Source organism: Elephantulus edwardii, unplaced genomic scaffold, assembly GCF_000299155.1.
Source record: "Elephantulus edwardii isolate Elephantulus edwardi_28Jun2011 unplaced genomic scaffold, EleEdw1.0 scaffold00178, whole genome shotgun sequence".
Classification (NCBI taxonomy): Eukaryota; Metazoa; Chordata; class Mammalia; order Macroscelidea; family Macroscelididae; genus Elephantulus; species Elephantulus edwardii.
This window is the reverse complement of record NW_006399928.1, coordinates 3,248,931-3,256,047: the sequence shown is the minus strand read 5'-3', so window position 1 is coordinate 3,256,047 and position 7,117 is coordinate 3,248,931. Positions and strand designations below refer to the sequence as shown.

At 40.6% G+C, this 7,117-nt stretch overlaps 1 pseudogene; it reads right to left on the bottom strand.

Moving 5' to 3' along the window:
- Positions 1–5,817: 5,817 nt before the first annotated feature.
- On the bottom strand, positions 5,818–6,814 carry LOC102870195 (annotated as a pseudogene).
- Positions 6,815–7,117: the final 303 nt, after the last annotated feature.

Below are 7,117 nucleotides of genomic sequence, written 5' to 3'. Positions count from 1 at the left end.
GGAACAAATATAGGTCTCTTCCAGTCAGTTGGCCAAGTGGTTGTTCTCCAGATTTCTTGGCACAACTTGGTGAGCACATCCATGGCAGCATCTGTTGGCTGAAATACGTCAATCGGTATACCGTCTATTCCTGGGGCCTTATTTTTTGGTATTTCCTTTCAAGCAGCTTGAACTTCTTCCTTCATCACCATAGACTCTTGCTCATATGTGATTTCATTAAATTTTTCTGTATCTGCCAATTCCTTTTTATACAATGACTCAGTATATTCCTTCCATCTTCTTTTAATACTTCTGGATCTGCCTAAAGCATCCTTGATTATAATTTTTCATAATACTCTGATGTTAGCCTTTTTATTTTAGTTGGTTCTGTTGTGATGTTGCCTGATTCATCTCTTGTTCACATTATTTGTGCTTTTTCTTTCTTTTCCTTTATGAGTTTGCTAATGGTTTGTCGATTTTATTGACCTTTTCGAAGAACCAACTCTGAGTTTTGTTGATAGTTTCAATTGTTTTTCGGTTTTCTATTCCATTTATTTCTGCTCTAATTTTTATAATTTCTGGTTTTTTAGAGGGTGTTGAGTTTTCTTGATGCTCTCTTTAAAGTTGCTGAAGATGTTGAATTAAAGAGTCAATGGTCAATTTTTCTTGCCTTTTGATGTCTTTTTGATGTGTTTTCTTATTTCTGTAAATTGACCTCTGATTTGGCTGTTTCCCAGAGGTGTTGGTAAGTGGTGTTTTCATTGTTATTTGTTTCTAGAAACTTTTTCATTTCATTTTTTATTTCTTCTTGTACTCAGTTGTGTTCAAGCAAGGAGTTGTTAAGCTTCCAAATGCATGCTTTTTGTCCTTTATCGTCCTATTATGAATTTCTAATTTTGAAGCATTATGGTCTGAAATGATACTTTGTATTATTTCTATGTTTTTTAATTTATTGGTGCTTGCCTTGTATCCTAGAATGTGATCTGTTCTGGAGAATGTTCCATGTACATTGGAGAAGAAAGTATATTGTGTTTTCTGGGGGTGTATTAGCCTATGAATATCTGTGAGGTCAAGTTGCTTTATTGTGTGGTTTAATTCTTCAGTATCTTTGCTGAGTTTCTTTCTGGTAGTTTTGTCTTTTCTTGAGAGGGGTGTATTGAAGTCTCCAAGTATTGTAGTAGTGTTGACTATTTCCTTTTTCAGTTTTGTTAATGTTTGTTTTATATATTTTGCAGGTCTTTCATTTGGTGCATAGATATTTATTATTGTTCTGTCCTCTTGTTCTATTGACCCTCTCAGCATTATGTAGTGACCTTCCTGTTCTTGTCATGGTTTTTACATTGATATTTATTTTATCAGAGATTAATATGGCTACTCCTGCTTTTTTTCTGGTTGCTGCCTGGTATATTTTTCCCCACTCTTTTATTTTTAGTCTGTCTTTATCTTCATTTTTCAGTTGTATCTCTTGTAGACAACATATTGATGGATTTTGGCTTTTTATCCAGTCTTCTACTCTTTTCCTCTTCAGTGGTGCATTTTAACCTTTTACATTCAGTGTACTTATTCAGAGGCAAGGTCTTATTGCTATCATTGTGTTGAGCTCTTTTTGGTGTTGTTGCTAGTTACTTTGGTCTATGATGCTTTCTGTGGTTTCTCTGTAAGAAGGATATCTCTGAGTCTTTCCTGCAATGCTGGTCTTGTTTTTACAAACTCTCTTAGGTTCTGCTTTTCTGGGAATATCTTGATCTCTCCTTCATATTTGATGGATAATTTTGCTGGGTACAATATTCTTGGTTGACAGAGTGTTTGATATATGTCCTTCCACTCTCTTCTTTTTTTTTTTTATTTTGTGTACGTGTACCGTCAAATGAGATCTGACTGGTACAGGAGGATATTGCGCCTCCTTCTCCGGCAGAGCGTCTGGTGGATTCGAACCATGTTCCTCTGGGATTGCAGTGCAGTTTCTTGCTCCACTCTCTTCTTGCTTGCATGGTTTCTGCTGGTCAATTGGCACTTAATCTTATCTGTTCTCCCTTATAGGCGACTCTTTGTTTCTCCCTTGCTGCTTTCCAGATTCTCGCCTTATCTTTGGTTTTGGGAAATTTAACTATGATAAGCCTTGATGTTTTTCTTTTGGGATCTAGTCTATATGGTGTTCTCTGAGCTTCTTGAAGATATATTCCCTCATTCTTCATTATGCCTGGGAAGTTTTCCTCTACAACTTTTTCAGTGCCTTTATTTGCTTCTTCCTATTCTGGGATTCCAATGATGTGCATGTTATTTCTCTTGATGGTATCCCACATTATTCTTAGGTTTTCTTCTTTTTCCTTCCTTTTTGAGTCTGCTTTTTGCTCTAGCAGATCAGTGGTGACAATTTTGTCCTCTGTTTCACTGGTTCTGTGTTCCATCTTTTCAACTCTGCTCATGTGTCCCTCCATCATGTTGACAGCATCTGATACATTGGACCTTATATTTTGGATAGTGTTTTTTTGTTTTTCCAGTACCACTAATGCCACGTTTGTTTTCTCTACATTGTTCTGGACTTTTTTTTAAAGTTCCTCCTGGTTTTTACTTGTTGTATCCTATAATTCTTCAAGTTTGCCTTTCATCCATTGAAAATATTCAATCATTGTTCTTTTAACTTCTGTGTCAGAAAGTTCCATCAGACTTTCTAGCTTCAGGAAATCCATTGATACTGTGTCACCCTTTCGGGTTGATATCTTGCTTTGTGTTTCTGTATTGTGTGGGACAGTTTGCTTTCTTCGAGACATTGATATGTTCTTGATCTGAAGATAATTCTCTAGAGATCAGTTGGGTAGCTATCCCACTAGTGTTTTTCTCTGAACGTCCTACTCCAGGGAAATGTAAGTTCAGAGCCTGTGAGAGTAACCCCTTGTAGGTAAGGCAGGACAAGGTGCTCCTGACTAAAGGCAGGTTGATTAACCAGACTTGTAGAGACAGGTGTGGAGCCAAATGGGGAAGGGCATGCACATGGTTGGGGCGATTACAAGGGCAGGTCAACCACTTGTGGGACCTCACTCAGGCCTCAGTTGTCTGGGTGTGCTTACAATTGGGGTCCCTATTCGAATTCCAGCTGTCTGTCTCCCACTCAGTGGTTATCATTCACTGCTCCCTGTCCACTGGTGCTCACACAGTTGCCCTTGCACAGTGGCCCCTGCCCAGGAAGGCTCCTGGGTCCAAGGGGACTTAACAGGACAAAGTCAAATTCCCACCAACCCACTCGCCTCTGCCTGGTCAGCAGTGTCCACAAAAGTTCAGCTAAATTATCTACTGGGTCCAAGGGGACTCAACAACACAAAGTGAAATTCCCACCAATCTGCTCGCCTCTGGTTGATCTGCAGTGTCCACAAAAGTTCAGCCAAATTATCTCCTGGGTCCAAGGGGACTCAACAAGACAAAGTCAAATTCCCACCAACCCACTTGCCTCTGGCTGGTCTGCAGTCTCCACAAAAGTTCAGCCAAATTATCTCCTGGGTCCAAGGGGCTCAACAAGACAAAGTCAAATTCCCACCAATCCACTTACCTCTGGCTCGTCTGCAGTGTCCACAAAAGTTCAGCCAAGTTATCGCTGGCCCACTCGTTCCTGGGCAGTTGGCGTGCCCCAAGAGAGCTCAGCCAAATTCCCACTAGTGGGCTCACCCTTGGGCACCCTCCCAGGCAATCGGCGGTGCCCAAGAAAACCCAATTAGGATCCTATCAGCCTTTCTCGTGGTAGATCAGTCCCACAGCAGCTCGATTGGTAGCTTCAGACAATGGCTGGATCTGCGGTGTGCTGACTCAGAATCTACTGTCCACAGCTGCTGTTAGGTCTCTATGCTGCGTGAAGGAGTTTCTAGTGGCCCTGGAGCACCGCCAGTGGTGCAGGGTTGTGGTGAGGCCACCAGGGTGTGCCAGAAGTGTGGGGGCGTGGGATGGTGGTGGGGTGGTATCCCTGGACACAGTTCTATGGCAGGAGTGGGGGTGCAGGGCTTGGGCAGTGCTGGAAGTTAGGGGTTGCAGTCCTTTTCATTTTCTTGATTTTTATTGAAGCACAACATTTTTTTGGTTTTTGATGGTTTCCTTTGTTGCTTGTGCTTTTAGTGTACCATCTGAAAAATCACTGCCTAATCCACAATTACAGAGATTTACTCCTGCTTCCTCCTAAGATGCACTTTTAGCTCTATACTCGAATCCTAGTGTTTTCTTTAGATATGTCCAGAGACCACCTGCCAAACAGTATAGACACAATCAAGAATTCATGGTATCTTCACTGGCAACCAAGGAAATGGGATCAGCTTTCTACCTACAAATTTCTCCTCTCCAGTCACTGGCCAGAAAGGACCTTATTTCTAAACCTCACTGGTGGAACAGGTGGGCTAAGTCAGTGAATATGTGCAGAACACTTGCCCCGTGCTAAGTAACAAGCGAGGTGCTGGGACACACAGGTGAGAGCTCCAAGCCTGAATGAGGCCACATGTCGTCGAGAAGGCAGTGAGAAGCAGGACATGATAGGGTCCCATACTGTGGGGCTGGGGAGGAGTACAGTCCTTAAGGAAAAGGATGTGCAGAGGCCTAGTGCTGGAGAGAGCAGCAGGCTTTCTGAAAACATCGGTCACTGTGAGCCTCGGGTCATCAGGGAGAGAAGTTTCTCAGATTATCACACTGAAGAGCATGATGCTTTGAAAGATTCTTCTTGTAAGAACTTAGGAAAAAGCCTAAAGCAAGCATCTGTTAGGACCTAGGTATTGACCCTGGTACTGCAAAGGGGAGGCCTAGGCATTTCGGCCTGTGGCTTAGTCTTGTTGATTGCTGTCCGGTTGCTCATAGAGACCCTATGAACAAAAGACCTGAAACCTTTCTATAACTATTGTCATTTCTCAAAATTCATAGTTTCCAGAGGCATGTTGTTTAGGAAGTAGGTGCCACTCCTAGACATTTAGAATAGGGACCCCTGCTGTCTACCTCTGGAGCTGTCGCCAATTTGCATAATTTCATTTCACAAGAATGTAAGATGAACTGATTAACTTTGATCTGTGCTGTTTTGCCAAACCCAAATGAAATACAATTTAAGAGAGGCGTCAAACAGGCTACAGTTCAAAGTAACTAAATAATTTATTTTAAAATCTTTTTAAATAATTGAATACAACTCTAGCTTGTCATTTTTTAAAAAATATACATGTTTCAGTAAAGATTAAGATAACTAAAATGTTATGTCAAGTTCTGATACAATTTTTAGACTGGGAAATAAATCTTCACCAGAGTAAACAAAATATTATACTACAAAATTACTTACTATAGGAATAGAAGGAATTTAGAAAAATAAAAATGTCTGTAATTCATATACAATGAAGTATGTCCCAGGTACTCGAAACAGGAGTAATGGGCAGATCTCACTGGGCTGGTTCCACAGCTAGATGACTAGGAACTTAAGACTATACACACTTGATTCTTTTTTCTGAATTAGCAATGAGGTTGAAGATACTCAGAAGAAAACTTCACAAGTTCATAAACCTTCTCAAAAAAGGTCTTCATTTTCTTAGAAATGATATAAAAATTAAGGCAGAGGAATATGAAAATAACAATCGACATCTACTTATATCTTCATCATTTCTCAGAAACAAGTATTTTTCCTATTTCTGATACTCATATGAGTGCTAAGCAGACTTTATTCATTCCAGTTAGGTATTTTCTCCCATAAACAGCAAATGATGCCAAGAAAAGTTTACTCTTGAATTGAGTATTTATGTTTCAAGAGCAATGAAAAGTTTTAAAAACAATGTTGTTTTTCTGATTTAGCTTTAGAAAGTACATTAGATGTTTATTTCCAGAATCCATCCTTTACAGAGAAGGCAAGAAATTTCCAAAGTCCATCCTTGGACTCTTCTGGGATTCCTGTTGACTGAGCAACAATTTTAGTTGAGAGACCTGCTGCTTCATTTTGCTCATACTCTTGGAAGAAGAGAAAGTGGGTGTTGACTGTCCAGACGTAGGTGTTCTGAAAATCAATGCTGGACTCTTCTCTGTGGAACCAAACCTCTTATGGTTTGAGTTTGCAGAACTTGGAGTCTTTCTCTGGGGTGTCTTCAGGGAAGACTGAGGAATGCTAGGATTGCTTGTCAATGATGATAGAGTGTCTACTTTTACCACAATGTTTAACTGTCCTGCTGCATGTTTTACAAGTAACCAACAATATACTACTGGAGTCTTTGTACTTTTTCATGAGTTTTGCTTCTTTAAAAGTGAGTATATAACCGTTTGCTTCTCGATTAAGAAGTCTCTGTATTTGGGGTGTCATTTTGAGCTTGGATTTGGGATTCACAATACTAGCAACTAGAAACAGTGGGAACAGGTTTCTTCAAAAGTGTTCTTAGTATCTGGGACCCCAAACATCAGCGATGAGGTCAGGGGTGGCTGGGAGTGAAGCCAGGAAGGGCCAGGCTACCATGAACTCCAGCAGACCAGGGCGAAGGGGCTTTTCCTGAAATGGGAAGTCATCTCAGAGTTTGCAGCAGAGAAGTGACATAATCTAGCTTCTGTTTTTATACAGGTTAAGAACTGTCTTTAGAAATGCTTGGAGGCTGTTGCAATAATCCAGACAAAGTGGTGAGAGCCATATTTGTGGTAAATTGCTTGACTACAGTGATATTTAGATGTCACTGGTAGGTTTTTATGAGGGAAGTGTATCAATCAGGTTTCTATTTCAGATCATTCAGAGGACCTTGCTGAATGGAGGGGGCAAGTGGGTGTCTTCCCTACCATGTGACAAACTGTAGGTCCAGAGGGGATAGTGGGCCTGGCTAGGGAAGCTGGCTTGCAGTTTCTGCGCCGCAGCCATCAATGGGACCAGGCGTATTGTGTTTTATGAAATTATTCACAATTAATTTATGCCCACTATTATCCTATCTTTTCAAGTCTTCACTGGATCTTTCCTAATTCCTTCACTGCCTCCCTCTCTCCAACAAACTCTGTGACCGTGATATCACTCCCTCCCAACCCTCAGCTCCCCTACCTCCCTCCCATTCCCACTTTGGACTTTTATACACATCTTACTAGTAATCCTTCTATTTATTTTTTTAATTTATTATTAATTTCAGTAAAAATTTACAGAGACTTTGGATTTCCATTCATTCATTGTTGC